General features: G+C 36.8%; 1 non-coding gene across 1 annotated transcript; it reads right to left on the reverse strand.

The window, feature by feature from the left end:
- Positions 1–18964: 18964 nt before the first annotated feature.
- On the reverse strand, positions 18965–19071 carry LOC121227728 (small nucleolar RNA R71). The gene has a single exon (XR_005925260.1). It is a non-coding gene; the product is annotated as a small nucleolar RNA R71 (small nucleolar RNA).
- Between the last annotated feature and the right edge of the window lie 262 nt (positions 19072–19333).

Consider the following 19333-nt stretch of genomic DNA (forward strand, 5'->3'; position numbering starts at 1 on the left):
CATTAATTTTGAAAACCTGCGCAGCCTAACACGAGCAGTTCCGTCATAGTATAAATATAATCAGAAAATAAAACCATAGCAGAAAAAAGAAATTTAAATAGCGGCCTTATTACAACTTAAAACCTAAAATTAAATCAGAATATAAAAATAATAAAAATAAACTAACTTAGAAAAACCAACTTTGCAGATGATGTGGCCACTCCGAATCCCTCACAGCTCCAAGCCCACTATGGTTGGGGATTTCCTGCAGAGATGAAAATAAAGGGTGAGTTCGGTAAACTCAGTGTGTAACATAACCCAACCATAGCCCAAAACAGATCAAACCTCAGAGTCAGACTTATCTGGGCCTTGGCCCAGTACAGAAATCAGAATGAAACCCAAAGGCCCATAGCAGATACAGAACAAATATATCATGAATGCAGAAATCCCAACCCAGATCCATCCATAACACCCCCGTACCAGCCTTACACCATGTGGGGAGACTACTCGACCCACCCAACTGTTACACACCACAGAAATTGCAGCGAGGCTGCCAGATATTGTGACGAAGTCACCAGATACAGATATTGTGGCTAGGCCACTAGAACAGATATATATATGTGGCGAAACCACCAAATTGCAGCGAGGCTGCCAGATATTGTGACGAAGTCACCAGAACAGATATATGTGGCGAGGCCACCAGATTACAGCGAGGCTGCCAGAATGCTTCCTCTATCAATATAAACCCATGTCCCATGCAACAGAAATAATATGTCATGGCATATGTATACAGAAATAGAACATCATGCTTTTCAGAAAAAAATAACCCTAGGGGTAAAATAATAATTTTGCATGCATAAGGGTATTTCAATAATTATTACCTATTGCTAAGGTTTCATGCTCATTCTAACGTTTACCAAGTAATCAGAAGTACTTACCTCGTCTTTTTACCAAAGTGGGCCCGTTGGCCCATTGGCCCGTTTTCGGCCCATTAAGCCCAAAAATACCGTTGTGCACGAAAATACACACTCTGCACTCTAATCATCCAAATGCACCATATTCATTAACAACTGTCTCACGAGCGCTCGCACGCTCGCGAGTTCATACCAACGTTTTGGTATTTCGGCTTTTATCGCTTCAGTCTAAGGGAGGGTGTCGTTTACACACCTGGTTGATGATGATTGATGACGATATCTCCCACGCGATAATCCTACAATCGATCACTAACACATTAGACTTACGAATTAACGATAACTAACATAAATCCACGTCAACTAACCCAATCATCACACAAGTTATTCATTTACGCACGAAGGGCAAAATAGTCATTTTACCCTCTAGGGGTAAATTAGTAGTCGTACCCTACAGTGGTATTTTAGTAATTTTACAACTTATCCACTTGGGCCTACGGACCCATTGGGTCCACATGGCCCATTTCAGCCCATCGTGGCCCGAAATAGCCGTCCTACTGCTAGAGTAATGAGAAATACACACCTGTTAGGAGACTGCAGTTAATCCGCGCTCCAAACACTCTTAGTTGACGCCCAACCGAAACGAGCACGTCACAAAGCGAAAGGGATCAGCCAAGAAGTGTATGCCTACTCTCCTCATGGTTTGCTCTATTTAAAGCCAGCTCTCCATCTACTCTTATGTTAGCTTCCCGATGTGGGATCCCTCCATCACCAGAGTTTAAAACCAACACCAACTCTTGCCGTCCCAACATAGCAAAATAATCAACCTTTGCGTGCCAAGGGATTTGAACCAAAGTCCTCTCACATGCCAACTCACGCCACCACCACTAGGCCATCAACTCATTTGTGTCATAAATCCAACACATTAAACTTTAAAGCGCACCTACTTGCTTCCAGATTTATTGAAAAGAAAAACCAAAATATATTACAAGAGCCAAGACTTGAACCTTGGACCCCTTGCTTCCTCTATGGCGTCACTTACTTGTCCCCTAAGTGGCGCCACCTTGCCACTACACCACACTCCTTTTTGTGTCATCTTTTACCCCTTTACTCTTAAAAGCCCAAACGCCAATTGCATCACATGTTCATAAAATTAAAATTTCGAAGACTACCACGGATTTAACTTAAGTTTGGGCCTTCCAAAAGCCCACTAACCTACTAAAATATATATTTTAACCAACCAAAACACACACAAATTTTAAAAAAAACACAGAAACACAGAAAACCCAAAAATTGGGGCGTTACACTATATTTTTATTTCTCAACTGTTTAACTTCTCGAGCTAAAATATTGATCGGTTCTTCACCATAAGTCATATCGGATCGAATCTCAACTCAGTTTGTGAAATTATGTGTGAAGGATCTGACCGATAACAGCGCAAAATAGACACATGAAACACAGTGTTGATCCTTTCCACTCTAATGGCAAGGCTAGTCTATAAGCCACTGGCCCTATCCTTTCAATAATCTCATACGGACTAATAAAGCGCAGGCTCAGTTTACCCTTGCGACCGAATATAAGGATTTTCTTCCACGGAGACACTTTTAGAAATACCTTACCTCTGAATTTAAATTCAATTTCCTTTCATTTTAGATCTGCATACGATTTTTGTCTATCCATAGCTACTTTCAAACAATCATGAATTATTTTTAATTTTTCTTCAATTTTTCTAACCAAATCAACCCCATGAATCTGTCTCTCACTGAGCTCGGTCTAGTGCAACGAGTTCGACACTTACGACCATTCAATGCCTCATAAAGTGCCATCTTTATACGCGACTGAAAACTGTTGTTGTAAGCAAATTTGACTAAAGGTAGATATTTTTCCCAACTACCTTCGAACTCTAATACACAAAAACGAAGCGTATCTTTGAGAACCTAAATCATTCTTTCCCATTGACCATCAGTCTGTGGATGAAATGCGGTACTAAAATTCAACTTTGTGCCTAAAGCTTCTTGCAACTTCTTCCAAAATCGAGACGTAAACCTCGGATCTCTATCTGAAATAATAGAAATAAGCACTCCGTGCAATCTAACAATTACAGTGATGTACAATTCAGCTAGCTTCTCAAGTGAATAGTTGGTACGTACCAGAATAAAATGAGCCGATTTCGTCAATCTATCAACAACTTCCCAAACATCATCTTTCTTCTTCGGAGTCAGAGGTAATCCAGTTACGAAATCTATTGTAATTCTATCCCATTTCCACTCAAAAATCATTACAGGATGAAGTAATCCCGAAGGTACTTGGTGTTCAGCCTTTTACTTGTTGACAAATCAAACATCTCGATATGAACTCAGAAATATCTCTCTTCATACTTGACTACCAATACAATTGCTTCAAATCATTGTACATCTTTGTGCTTCCTGGGTGAACAGACAGACAACCACTGTGTGCCTCATGAAAAATTTTCTGAATAAGCTCGGTATCTCTCGGTACACAAATCCTACCTTGGAACATCAAACAATCATCAGCCCCAATTTGAAAATCTAAATCACTAGTCGATTTGCTCTGAACTCTTTTAGCTTGAAGTTCTTTGTCACTTTTCTGAGCTTCGCAAATTTGTTAAAGAAATATCAACCTAGCTTTCAACTCAGCTATGATCGAACCATCATTAGATAAAGTCAGTCGCGTATTCATTGCTCTCAAAGCAACCAAATATTTCCTACTCAAAGCATCGGTGACCATATTCGCCTTTCCTGGATGATAATCGATTACTAACTCATAGTCTTTTAACAACTCGAGCCATCTCCGTTGTCACAAATTCAAATCCTTTTCAGTCATCAAGTATTTTAATCTCTTGTGGTTGGTAAAGATGTGGCACTTCTCACCAAATAAATGGTGTCTCCAAATCTTTAAAGCAAACACAATGGCAACCAATTCCAAGTCATGCATCGGATAATTCTTTTTGTGCGGTTTCAACTGCCTCGAGGCATAAGCTATCACTTTGCCCTCTTGCATCAACACACATCTAAGACGTTCAATGACACGTCGCTGAAAATCACAAACTCTTTTCCTGACTCAGGTTGCGCTAATACAGGTGCCTCAGTTAACAATGCTTTCAACTGTTCAAAACTCTTTTGGCATTTCTCTGACCACTCGAATTTAACATTTTTCTGTAACAATTTTTTCATAGGTGTAGCAATCATCGAGAATCCCTTAACAAAATGTCGATAATACCCAGCCAAGCCCAAAAAGCTTTTAACCTCGGATACATTCCTTGGCGGTTTCAAACCAACAATTGTCGAAATCTTACTCGGATCAACCCTTATACCTTCTGCGGAGACAATATGTCCCAAAATCTGACTTCTTGAAGCCAAAAATCTGAACTTAGCAAACAATTTCTTATCTCTCAAAGTCTGCAATCCAATTCTTAAATGTTTGGCATGCTTAGAATCATCTCGGGAATAAATCAAAATGTCATCAATAAACACAACTACAAACTTGTCTAAATACGATCGGAAGATCCGATTCATCAAATCCATAAAAACATCAGGAGCATTAGTTAATCCAAAAGGCAGAACAAGAAATTCCTAATGCCCATACCTCGTTTTGAACGAGGTTTTTGGCACATCTGAGTCTTTAACTCTTAGCTGATAGTATCTAGATCTCAAATCTATCTTCGAAAATACTATTTCCCCTTTCAACTAGTCAAACAAATCATCAACCATCGATAATGGATACTTGTTCTTTATCGTAACCTTCTTGAGTTGACGATAATCGATACAAAGTGTCATGGATCCTTCTTTTTCTTGACGAATAATATTGGTGCACCCTAGGGCAAAAAACTCGGTCTCACAAAACCCTTATCTGGCAACTCTTGCAACTAAGACTTCAATTCTTTCAACTCGGTCGAAGTCATTCTATACGGAACTATCGATATTTGGTGCGGTCCCCGGTACTAAATCAATAGCAAACTCCACCTCTCTGATCGGTGGTAACCACGGCAACTCTTCTAGGAACACATCCAAATATCCCCAAACTATCGGCACAGATTCGATCTTCAATTCAGATACCTTAGTATTTAGTACATATGTGAGAAATGCTTCACAACCCTTTCTTACATACCTTTGAGACGACATTGACGTTATCACAATAGGCAATTCACCCCATTCATCCGATTCAACCTGAAGAGTTTCATTGTTTTGACATTTCAATTCAATAAAATTTTGTCTTCAATTCACTATGACATCATGCAGAGCCAACCAATCCATTCCAAGTATTACATCAAACTCATCAATGGAAAAAGCATTAAGTCAATCAGAAAACAATGACCCTAAATCATTAAAGGACAACTCTTGCAAACTTTATCAACTAAAATATATTTGCCTAAGGGGTTCGACACCTTAATCACAAACTCAGTAGACTCAACAGGAAAATTCTTACTAGATACCAAATTCATGCAAAATATACGAATGAGTCGGTCTAGGATCAATTAATGAAACAACATTAGTATCATAGAAAGAAAATTTACCAGTGATCACATCAGGGGAGGACGCTTCCTTGCGAGCATGAATGGCATAAGCTATCGCAGATACTTTAGCTTCCAACCTCACAATTGAATATTTGGACACACTTTTACTACTGGTCTCATTTCCCGTATTTCTCACTAGCCTCCCTCTAGCAGCAGTGTTACTCGATCTTACATTCTGAAAATTATCTCTCTCAACCATTTTAGGGCAGTCTCGGATAAAGTGATCTTGGGAGCCACATTTGAAGTGAGCCCAGTTATTCATCCTACATTCACTAGGATGTCGTCTGCCGCAATATTGGCATTCAGGCTTATTAGACCTAGCGTTACCAACGTTCGCTATTGATGTAGCCTAGGCCTTAGAAACCGAATATTGCTTTCCACGATCTCTGTTGGGATACCCAGCTGAAGCATTCAATCGAGTATACAAATCCCTCGATTTCTTTGACAGAGATGGAAATAACTTATTCAACAGTCTTTTTCTTCAGTCTCTAGCCTCAAACTCAGCCTTTCTCTTTTCTTTGCTCATCTCTTCGTCTTTGCAAGCTTGATCGACCAGCACGACAAATTCCTTCAACTCTGAAATCCCAACTAACAGTCTGATATCCTCATTCAGCCCATCTTCGAATCTCTTGCACATGATAGCCTCAGTAGAAACACATTCTTGAGCATACTTACTGAACCTAACAAACTCTCGCTCGTATTCAGTCATAGACATACGGCCCTATTTTAACTCTAGGAACTCTTTGCGTTTCTGATCAATAAATCGCTGATTGGTGTTCTTCTTTCTGAATTCCTCTTGGAAGAAATCTCAAGTAACTCTTTTCCTCGGTACCACAGATATAAGAGTGTTCCACCACTGATATGTCGTATCCCTCAGAAGTGATATAGCGCATTTCAAACACTAATCCGGGGTGCAATAAAGTTTATCAAATACTCGGATAGAGTTCTCAAGCCAAAATTCTACTTTCTTTGGATCATGATCGACATTTGCTCTAAATTCTTCAACCCCTTGCTTTCGAATCTTATCGACTAGAGGCTTGTTCAGTTTTACCAAATCCACACCTTAGGGAGCTACGAGAATCGATTGAGGGTTAGGTAGGGGTAGTTGGGCAGCCGAATTTATCCGAACGAACTCAGCAAACCACTCATTCATCCTTTGGAAGAAGGCTTCTCTAGCCTCTCCTCCTTGACTAATCGTCACTGGTCTACTTTCAGACGGCGTGGTCCTTTGAGTGGGAGCCGACACATTACTCTCAACATCATTAGCCACTTCTCGATATGGATCCATTTACTATATGAAAACACAGTTTAAATTGTCAAGAGTCCTAACATTATCAAAATTTATATATGGCATGTATAGCTAGACTCTTACACTCGCTCTGTTAGTTCAAGAATCGACTAAACCATAACACTGATACCATTAAATATAGCACCCCTTTACCCATATTCGATGCCGAAACAAGGTATGAGGCATTACCGGACTTACAATACAATCATTCACATAATTCCAAGTCATAAATTTGTGTTCAAATGAAAACCATTTGTAATTAATTATAAAGTCCCTAATACGAGCCTATGAGGCCCAAAACATGCATTGGAAGTGGTCTGAGACTAAACCGAGAACATTAGAAATTTTTACAAAACTTAGAAAATTTTTGCCCCAAATAGAGGTCACACGCCCGTGTAGTTTGGGACACGCCTGTGTGGGCAAGCCGTGTGGCTGCACACTCCCGTGTCCCGACCCCGTGTAACTCTCTAACTTGTAACCCATGAACAAATTGAGGTCACATGACCAAGTCATACGCTCGTGTGCAACGCCATGTGGAAAATTAATTTTCATAAAATAGGTGCAGACTTCACACAGCCAGGACACACACCCGTGCCTGGGGCCCTGTCATCCACGCGACTGAGACAGACGCCCGTATCTCTACCCATGTGCTCAATTCTAAGCATTCTATTTCTCAAAATTTAGGTACAGCAGACACACAGTCAGAACACATGCCTGTGGGATAGACCGTGTGTCACACACAGCCTAGACGCATGCCCGTGTTTCTACCCGTGTGGACAAAATAAAGGCTATTTACCAAGCCATTTGCCACCCTTATTTACACCTACACTTACACCAACTCAATAGCACAATTAATGGCATACTTAGGCAACCAAAACATCCACAATTATGACCAACACATGCCAATACAATAGCAACATCCATCATACTCATAAAATTTATTATACCCTAAATCAATCATGCAAAATTCACATTCATTAAGCCTCAATCTACTACTTTCAAGACACCTAGTTGTGCACAATTTTATCATCTCATCAATATATCACATTTCCAAACATTTCACATTCATGCTATGAATCACAATCCATCATTCACCAAGCATACCATGACCATATCACTAAGGACATTGGCACATATATGAATATACTTAGGCTTACAACCATGTTAGCCAAAATAAGCCAATTTACATGGCCAAATATTAAAACAAGCCTTTGCCAATTACAATCCAATACATTAGCTAAAATCATAATGCGACATATAACAAAATGACCAAGTCCCTATACATGCCATACTTTCAAAATACTAAGATCATCAATACCCAAAATGAATGTTTGATAGTGTGATTCGAATCTCCTATGATCTCCGATTTCGAGCTAGCTTGGCGACACTATAAAACATGGAGAATAAACGGAGTAAGCTATATAGCTTAATAAGCTCGTATGCAAGAAATAAGCAACCTTACCATGCATATAACATTTAAATAATAAAACATAATTAAATGTAAATTTTCCATAGTATCATAATTCATTTCATCATAAAACTTACCTCATTTTCATCATTCCAAGCATTTAATAAACATGAGCTTTACACACATACCTAAACCATCTCGAAATGAACTTACACATATTCTTATCTTTGACATACCCGTGAACCACTCAGAATAATAATGTCGGATACTCGGGAAATTTGCACACTAAGAGCAACATATATAGTCAAAGCTACCCAAGTCTCATATCACATAATTACGCGGTGCTGCTCACACAAGCTGTCAAGTATCCGCAACATATGCCGGTATACTCAGCCACAGATGGAATGTATAAGACCAGCATCCAGATCACATAATCACATAACACATAAGGACCCTAGTGACATGTCACTTGTATCCTACCCTATTCCTAAGGTTCAAACGGGATTTCTTGCTTGTCGATTTGCCGTCGAACTCATTCGTAGAGTTATACTCATTCACATAATCAAACATACAATTCATGCAATATTAAAGCATTTAAATACAATTATTCTAAAGCTTATTTTTAACATGCCAACTTACCTCGATACAAAAGGGCTAATAGTTCGATTTACTCTACAACTCTATTCTTTCCCCGGTCTAAGTCAGAACCTCGTCTTTCTTGATTTATAATACCATATTTAACTCATTCAATCATCACATTATTCAATTTAATCCCAGAAACACCTTATGGAAAAAATTATATTTTTGGCCCTAACTTTTCAAATTTTTACATTTTAGTCCCTAGGCTCGTAAAATAATTTTCATTTGATTTCTTCATTATCTAAGCCTAGCCGAATATTATTAGTACTCATATCAGCCCACATTTTTCATTTATTCACATTTTTACACACATTACAACTTTACAAATCCCTATTTGACATTTTCATCAAAAACCACTTGGTAAATGTTGTTTATCTAACACCAAACATACATTTTCTACCATTAAACATCAAAATACACAAATATTCAACATGGGTAAAATTTTAAACTTTGATTTTCTTTCAGACTAGTCCTTAGAATAGCTAAATCAAGTTACAACATTCATTAAAACGTAAAAATCATTAAAAACGAGACAAAGACAAACTTACAATCGAGCTTGAAAGTTGGCCAAACCCTAGCTATGTCTCCCTTAGTGATTTACAGCTATGGGGTACTAAATTAGGGAAGATGACATCTTTTTATTAGTTATTTTTGTCTTTATTTACCAAATGACCAAAATGCCCTTCACTTAAAACTTAGAAATTTTATCTAACCATGTCCATTTTTCTCCAAATTAAAGTATAATGGTCCAATTACCATTTAAGAACCTCCAATTTAAAATTTCATAGCAATTAGAAAGCTCTAGATTCTAGAACACATATTTAGCACCTATTGCAATTTAGACCTATTAGTCAAATTGGACACTCTATCGATAGAATTTCTTAACGAAGTTTTCACACAATTATTCAATCATACTGTAGACCTTAAATAAATAATAAAATAAATATTTCTACCTCGGATTCATGGTCCCGAAACCACTGTTCTGATTTGACCCTAAAACGGGATGTTAAACTCTGGAACAATCTCCACTTGCGAGAGTCTTATTTCAGAATAGGATCTTTCGACTACAAGAACATAAAATAACCTAAGTGAAAACTAAAAACGAAATAAAAACCCTTAGTATATTTTTTGTCTCCCTAAAAATTTTGTTTAAACTGATTACAATGACCTTTATATAGGCTCAAATTGGATATTAAAGTGCTTAAATTATCTTTGAAGTCCTTAGAGCTCGATTAGGATAAATACACCTAATTTCCCTCCAAAATGTAATTAAAACATGCTAGAATTTTTGGGTTGCGTAGGGGCTCGATTGTAACACAAGCTTGTGGTGTTGCAACCAACCACAAGGGGTATGTCATGACACAGGAGGGCCATGTCACAAAATCGAGGGTAATTTTGCTCCAGAACTTGTTTTTAGCTTCTGTCTTCGACGTTGAGACATCATTGTCTTGGTGTCACGATATAGGCATCGGTTTTGGCCCGAATAAGTACCTTTAGCTCTCAAATTTACCTACAAGCTCATGTAACCTTATTTAGATATATAAAATGTAATAAAAACTACTAGAAAGCATAAATTACTACTTTGAGTATAAAACCCAAATATATACTAAGATGCTTTGATTTAACTACAAAACAAGGTAAATTTATATGTAAAAAGGATAAATAATAGTGTAATTCATGAAAGATCACCTTCTATCATTTCGAAGAAATAAGGTACCGAGAGAAGGAGAAATAAAGAAGTGGGCTTGTAAATAAATTTGAGACAAGTAGGAAAAGATGTCGTGTGCTTAACCATTTCTAGTGCTTGAACCCGTTTTGAGTATCTGTTGTTTGAATCCAAACTATCCTAAACCTCAGTACGCTACAAGCCTAGAAGACTTTTGGGACCCGAATAAGTTACCAACACAATAATTTGTAAATAACTTGCATTTGTTTGAATGAACATGACCAAATATTTGACGGATATCACTTGTACATATGTTCATTTACATTTCCTTTGGATCTATTGAGATTTGAATTTAGTGAACTAATTATGTTTACAATAGGACTAAATAAGTTAGCTAGCTATCATTATTAAGTTGCATGTGAGGTAATTTTTGTACGGGTTTGATGTTTTACCGTTTTGTAACTTAATTGCAAAATTTAATCGAAGGGTCGTCTTTTTTTTTGCATGTTTTGTGTGTTTCCTTGAGGACAAGCAAAAAGTTAAATGCAGGGGAGTTGATCTGACACAAATTGATGTGGAAAATTACACTCTTCTAGCATACGTAAGGAGCTTTTTCTTGAGCAAAGTAACGTCTGTAGCATAGTTTTTTGTTATTTTTACATTTTTAGTTAATAAGTGAAAATGTCTTATTTTTGCCAATTTTGTGACCCAATTTGGCCAATGGTGCCATTGGGAGCCCTAACATGTTATTGAATCGTGTAGGGACATGTTGGAGGTAAAAAATGAGTGAGAATGGCATTGAGGAAAAGGGTATTGTGATAACCACACCTTGGAATCACGCTACCTCTAATAGTATGGAAGATTGGAGACATCCTTCAGTGGTATCATGATATCCTCTTTGGGTATCGCGATATCCACCCTTCAAAGAAGACCCCAAGGCTCAAAACTGCCCGAGGAATCACGATATCCACTTTTGGGTATTACAACATCACCTTCGTTAAGGGAACAAACTTGGACAAAAGGGTAATCTTTGTCCACCAAGTCCACAATTCACCCAAGGCCTATGTAGAGGCATTTTTGGCAATGAAAAATCATAAGAAGACAACTTAAAACAACCAAAATTGGCTGAGAAGGAGACACACAAATTAGCTTAGGTTTAGGTTTAGTTGTCCCTAGGTTTTCTCTTAGTTTTTCTACACTTTTTCTAAGGTTTTCATTTTTTCTTCTTCTTCATTAGTTTAGAGTTTATTTTTCTATATTTACTTCTTGTTCTTGATGTTCTTAGTGTTATTTAAGTTTGTTATCACTGTAGCTTAGGTTTATTTGCACTTTCAATCCTTGTACCTTGGTTTTAAGACATTTATTGCTTTAGTTTAATGTATTTCAGCTTCTTTTACTTTAAATCCATTAAATTTTCTTCCTTTCATGTTTTTCCTTTATATTTTCTTGTTAAATTCTTTTAGTTTCATGTTCTTTAAGTTTTCTAGCATAAAAATCTAAACTTTTATATTTTTCTTAAGTTTTACTTTAATGGCTACTTTGTTTTTTTTTTATTTCCATGTTCATTTCCTTTACGTTTAGCATGAGTAACTAAACTTCAAAAAGGGTTGGTTGATAAAGATGTGGGTAAACTGACTTTTTGCACAAAGGACTAAATAGTAAGAAATTGGGCTAACTCGAGTAGATATAAAAACTTAGGAAGTGATACCCCTAAGGGAATATTTAGGCAAGTGAGGCCGAAAGGTAATCTTGTGATGCACCCGTTCTTTAGTCCTGGATTAATCGGTGATGTTAGAAGATAAACCAAAGCTAATTTGTCTAAGTCGGTAAAATTGAGATTGAAAGATAAAATTGAGCTGCTTAGTAATTTAAGTGATTTAATTCCCTTGTTCGAGGATCGGTGAATGATAAACCATAATTTAAACATATTTTTACCCCATGTTTAATGCATTTTATCGATGATTTTCCATTAGAATTGGTGAATTCGATGCTCCTAATGCTTTAATTTCATGTTTTACACTTAGAAAAGCATAGGAGAGTGAAAGGAACGAGAAACGGGCCAAAAACGGAGAAAATGGGCCAAAGTATGAAATCAACACGGCCTGGACCTCCTCACACAGGCAAACCACATGGCCTTGTCAATTTGGTAGGCTCGAGCACGGCCTGAAGTAATCACACACAGGCGTGTCACACGGGCGTGTCCCTGCAGAGCCCAAGTTGAGTCCAATTCGGAAAAGGCTAATTTTGAGGGCTTTTAGGCATTCCAAAGCCTATAAATACATCCTAGAGAAGGAAGAAAAGAGAGGATAGAGTAGGGGGTAAGGAATTACTCCAAGAAAGCCAATTGATACATCTCAGAAGCCGGATTCATCATCAAGACTGAAGATCTCTCCTTAATTCCCCTTCAGGAGTTTTGGGTTTTCTTTATGTTTTGTATTCTGTATTATTCTGAGATGTTTTCTTATTTAGTTATGAACTAAATCCCCTAAATACCTAAGGGGAATGAAACCTAAGATGAATCTTGTTATTATTTTCTGAATTGTATGATAAATATTTGACTTATTCTTAATTATGTGTTCTTAATTCTTGTTCTGATATCCCAGGATACTGATTCAAGATAAGCTCTTATTCAGAGGAGGAATAGACCCTATTTAAGAGTACATTTGTCATAATTAAACGGAGTTGATTGCGCGCCTAGACATAGGGTGACAAGATTTTTCCTGATTAGGGTGAAACATAATAAGGGGATCCATAGATTGAGTTAATGCAACCCTAGAGTGTTAATTAGAGAAAAGTCTCGGTTATTCAATCTAGGGATTAGACGTTATTAGTCTTGAATAGGGATAATAACATAACTTAGGGATCTTTACGGAATAAGTTAAATGAATAAATCATCCGATTCGGAGCCAGAATAACAAGTACAGTCTAGGTGGATTTTTCCTTAGGTATTGTCTTCATTCAATCGATTTTTCCAAAAGCAATTCCCCAATTCCATTCTCTGTGCGTTCTTAGTTTAGATAAGTAGTTAGTTAAAACAAAAACCTCTTTATTCTTAGGTTAGATAATAAAAAGACAGTCATTACTAGTACTTTTAGTTTCTTTGGTTTTGACAATCCGGTCTTGCTAAAACTATACTACTGTTCGATAGGTACACTTGCCTACATCGCGATAATAGTTAGTTCAAGAACGAGTAATTATAAATATTTAAAACCTATCACGAAATAACGCAATCAATGAACCATATCGAAATCAAACAACCACCATTAGTTATTTATTGAATAGTTTCTTAGTTTTATACTCTTTACAATTTAGTCCTAAAATTAGCATATTTAATTTTCTTGCAATTTTATCTTGTTCTGAATTGTCATACTATAAAATTGTATCAATAGATGCTTAGATTATATCGTGTGTGCTATTTATCACTCAATTCCATCTCCTTTAGGTTCGGTCCTTGGAATACTCGAGTCTTCTATTGTAACACTATAAATATTACAATTGACCTGTACACTTGCAGTAAAACTGAGTTAAAAAATTATTTTATAAATTCATTGTTTTATGTGCACATGCATGATGCCGGTCAATGGCAATAGCATGTTTTGGTATCTAAATGCATTTTGGATGGTTGAATTGGTATATTTATATGTTTTTGGTAACCTGGTGAACTTTTGTTGGTAATATGCTAGCAATGGGAGCAAAGATGTAATGTGATTGATTTGGTATCGATTTCATGGTATGATTGTTATGGAATGCTAATGGTTTATGTTTTAATTTTTGAATTGTGGTGCTAATGAGGGCATATTGGTTAGGGACTTAGGGTGGATGTTATTCGATATATTTTGGCAAGTTTTGGTGTATTTTAGGTAGGTATAATAGATGATAATTGCATGCCGTGTGCCACACATGGTTGTATGACATGACTATGTGGCTTGTTTAATTTTGCTACAGGTTAGTTCATACGGCCACAATTTGTTACACGGTCTTGTGACACAGTCATGTGAACCAGGATTACAAAGCTTAAATGTACTACACAGTTAGGCAACATGGTAATGTTATGGGACCACACTGTCTCAATCTTGTCACACGGCCTAGCCACACAGCCGTGTGACCCTTATTTACACTTTTACCTAAATATTTGTAAAAGTCTCAATTTAATCCTGATTTGATTCAGAGTTGGTTTAAAGGTCTCGTATGCTTAATTAATGCCCAATTTTTATTTTAAATCACTTCACACTTGTGTTAATGTTGTTTATATGAATTTTTGATTATTTATGTCAAATCTTTGTATATCAGTAATGTTTAACAATTGTAATACCTTATAGCTCCGGCCAGGTGATTAGATTAGGTATAGAGTGTTACAAAGCAGGCATTCTTGCCTTTCAAAATCAATCTCTGGGTCATAACCGTTGAAATCATTTTGTTTTTGATATCACATCTACTCAAGAAATAACCACTTCATTACCATTTTTGGCTAACAGTCGAACACTTCTAGAACGACAGTTAACAATCGCGATATGCCTAGCCAGCCAGTCCAAGCCCAAAATTGCATCAAACTCATGAAAACATAATAACAATAAATTTTCCAAAAAGATGTGTCCGCCAAATTCTAGCTAGCAGTCCTGTATTCCTCTATTAACCACTATACTTTGACCAAAAAGGTTGGTAACCAATACGCTTATTTTAGTAGGAACAACTTTGAAACTCTTTTTATCTACAAACTTAATATAATTGTACAAATGGGTTGATCCTGGATCTATTAATGTCTGAATACCATTGTCAAACAAAGAAAAGCTACTCATCATGACATCCAGAGCTTCAGCACTCTCTTTAGCTCTCATCACATAAGAACTAGTCGAGGGAATTGATCCCGACTTAGAAATTTTCTTTCTAGGTACTCACTGAGTAGAACCTGATCTTATAGCTACCCCTGATCTCAATTCCTACGAAGCTTCACAAACCACTTGTATTGAATGTTCAGTATTTTCTCCGTCTTTTGTTGCACAACCTCAAACCAAATGGTCATGTCATCCACTTCCAAAACAAGTACCTAAAGCTTTCCAACCCGTCCCTACATGATTCTTCATGTAATTATTGCAGGCCATGGAGGTGGCTTGTCGACAACTACAGTTTCATTGGAAACCTACAATCTAGAAATTTCTTAAGGGTGTAACATAGAAAACTTGTGTAACTTTGGTCCTCTTGAACCACACAACATAAGGCAAGCTAATTGCTCCACATTTATTTCTCTCATAGTCTTCGACCTTTCTCTTCTCTTAAATCGTCAAATCCATCCTTTGGGATTTATCCAAAAAGGTAATGAAATCTCAAATTTTATGTATAATGAACAACATTTTGATCTCCTCATTTAGTCCCCACTCGAACCTGACATAGAGGTATTCCTCAGACGGCACCAATTTTTGAGCTATTTGCTCAATCGAAAAATTCATGCTAGTACTTAAATACAATCATCTTTCCCTGGTGAAGGTTTAGAAATTATCTCTTTTACTTAATAAAGAACCTACTAATATACTTCTCGTGAAACTTCTCAAAAAGAACTCGCAGTTCGCTTGCTCACTAGGAGTGATGCTCTTCATTGTATGCCACCATTGGTAAGCCTCATTTTCCAGCAAAGAGATTATGCAACAAAGGTTTTCTGGTGTATTACACTACAGTTCCTCTATTAATCGGCACACTCACGATAGCCAATTTTTAGCAACTACAAGATCATCATCTTTTCTGCCTTTAAGTTTCTTAGCCCCTTGCTTATGAATTTCCATTACAGGATCACTTCGAGGTAGAGTCGTAGCTGAAATAGGAGACAGGGAGCCAAAGGTCAAGAATTTATGCTGTGGCTGAGGACGAGGTGTTGGAGCCACACTCACAAAATGGTGGAACCACCGCCCCATCATTTCAAGTAGGGCCTCACGTACTTCGACTCCAGCGACTACCCGGCTTGTCGAGGGACAAGGGCCACCAAATTGAGGAGGAGCATTGCTCTCAATATCCTCGCCAATTATATCACACTAATTGATAGACATTAAATTAACTAAACAATACAAACTCAGTTTAGCGGTACAATAATGGATTAATCTAATAACATGTACCATGCATATCTGGGCTTATTGCTACATGTGACCTTCCAAGCATCGGCTAAACCAAAGCTCTGATACTAATAAAAATGTAACTCCCCTAATTAGACGGGTAGACGACAAACAATGGTGTTACAAAAAGACTAAAAACATCACGCAATATCACAACAAAAGTGTTTCACTCATTAAGCCATTTAATATATAATAACGAACAAGTCTTAAAATGTTGCTTAGTAGATTATGGTTATTATGGCATATACCTGAGCTACCGTTATTCAGTGTAGTAGATTAAACTAGTTTTCACATTTGAGGAGCTTTAATATAAGCATTTTAGTGAGGTATTAGTTAAGTTTTCTTTATTTTGTTTAAATTCAATAAATTGTGTAATTAGAGTCTTTTATTGACCTTAGGGGCCGAATGAGGCCTAAAGGTGAGGTAATATGCTTTATGAATATGCAGGATACCATTAGAAGGTGTGCTAACTCAATACTAGTCTTTGTGTTGTAACACGGAGAATGGATGTCGCAACATAAGGAACAAAATAGAAGAATTTCAAGACTGCCTTCGGTGTCGCGACACAGCCTAAGGATGTTGCAAAACACCCCTGAAGATGAGCATACCGCCTTCAATGTTAGGACATGGTGTGTTGCAACATCAACTTTATACGGGAAATAATAACAAGCTAGGGGTATTTTGGTCCGCACAGTCAAACAATAAGCATGAGAATGGAAACTGACCTAGGGTTATGAACAATGACCACATTAATTCTATAAATAGGCTCACTTAACACATGTTATGGATAGCTTTTCATATTGTATAATTTTCTTCATAGTTTTAGTCTTTAGTTTTCTCTTTTCTTAGGCTTTAGGTTTATTTCTAGTTTTTTTTATTTGCTTTCATTAGGAGATCTTATCTATGGAACTCAATCAAACTCTATTTAGATTCAACATTATCTTTAATACAATTCAGGCTTTTCCTAAACATTATTCTCTTAATTCGTTAGTCATATCTATTTTATATATCATATTTATCAGATCTATGACGAACTAATCCTTTTATGGGAGATTAGCGAGTAGAGGTATAATGAATTAACTGTTTTGTAGTGTTCTCTTAACAAATCAGCTGTTTGGGAGAGGAAGAATATAAAAGCTAGGCTTGACAACCTAAGAAGTCATTAAGGTGGGAATTAATCCAAAATTGGTATGGTCTATCTGTACACACCTTAGCCCCAAACCAGTCTGGACTTTGAGGTCAATAGATAAGTAGTTCTTATCAATTCATTAGTTTAGTGGAAGATCAAGATATCCTACTAGGGCAATGACAAGTTGATTGAACAAGGAACCCGAAGATACAATTAATTAGAATTACCAAAGTGAGCTAATCACCCATGCTTAGATTTGATTAAGTTTCCATAGCAAATCTTCTAAGTTTTTCTATTTATATTATTTTGTTTGTTTAGTTATTAAAGACTCTATTTTTATGTTTAGTCGTAATATAATTTATTTAAAGTACTAATTAGTTCTATTTGTCATTAGATTAGGATTAACTTAGTGCTCACCTCCATTGGTTACGACCCTCGAAGTACTCACCTACTCTTTTGTAACTATATTACAACCTGACCCTTATACTTACAGACACCGCCTTTTTAACATATTTTGTTCAGGATTTCTACTTTGGTCATTGGTACGTCCGGAAGCGATCAAGTTTCTAGTGTTATTGTCGGAGAGGCAATGTCACTAAATTGATTTTAATTTTAGTATTTTAATAGCACAATTAGGAAATTTCTAAATTATAGCTACGATTTTATTTTTTTATTTTTACTAACTTCAATATTCTCTTTTGGTTTCGTGTATGACTCGTAGTAAGGGAACACCTATAGAGCCAATCACAAATCTAGAAAGAATAATTCGTAGGAATTGTCGATAGCAACAACAAATGCAGAACTAACCACCTGCTACAAGTAATTTACCACCACGAGACAATCTGCTATTCGATGAGGTTAACAATAATAACTTAGAAGATCCACTACCACCACAGCTACCCGTAAATATGGAGAGTAACAAAAGAACTCTAAAAGAATATGTGCTACCAAATCTGGACATGGTTTAAGGGAGTATAATAAGGCCAGCTATTTTGACCAATAATTTCAAGATCAAACCCGCAATAATCCAAATTATCCAAAACAATCTACAATTTAGAGGCACAATGACGGAGGATCCAAATTAGCATTTAAAATGGTTCCTTCAACTTTGTGACACATTTAAATACAATAGGGTCACCGATAAAGCTATTCATCTTCAACTGCTCCCCCTCTCCTTCATAGATAATGCCCCATCTCCTTAATAGATAATGCTTTCTTTTAGTTAGATTCACAGGCACCAGGATCCATTACGAAATGGGACGAACTCACAGGAAAATTCTTACAAAAGATTTTCTCAATCAGCAAGACAGTCCAACTAATGAGGGAGATTGTTACATTCAAACAACTAGAAGGAGAAAGTTTCCATGAAGCTAGGGAGCGCTTTAAAATGCTGATTAAAAAATGCCCACATCATGGATTACCTGTGTGGTTATGATTGCAAATGTTTTATAATGGGTTAGACACACATGCACTATCAGGGTTAGATGGAGTGGTAGGAGGAGCTTTAATGAACAAAACATATGAGGATGCATATGAACTGGTAGAGCACATTGCGATGAACTCCTGCCAGTGGCCAAATGAACACTATACATATGGCCAAAGACTATCTACGGTGAAGGCTGTCTAGGAGGATGACAGATATCAATAATTAGTGGACAGACTTAATCGCATATAGACTGTA

The sequence above is a fragment of the Gossypium hirsutum genome, chromosome A03 (genome assembly GCF_007990345.1).
Source record: "Gossypium hirsutum isolate 1008001.06 chromosome A03, Gossypium_hirsutum_v2.1, whole genome shotgun sequence".
In the NCBI taxonomy this organism is placed as follows: domain Eukaryota; kingdom Viridiplantae; phylum Streptophyta; class Magnoliopsida; order Malvales; family Malvaceae; genus Gossypium; species Gossypium hirsutum.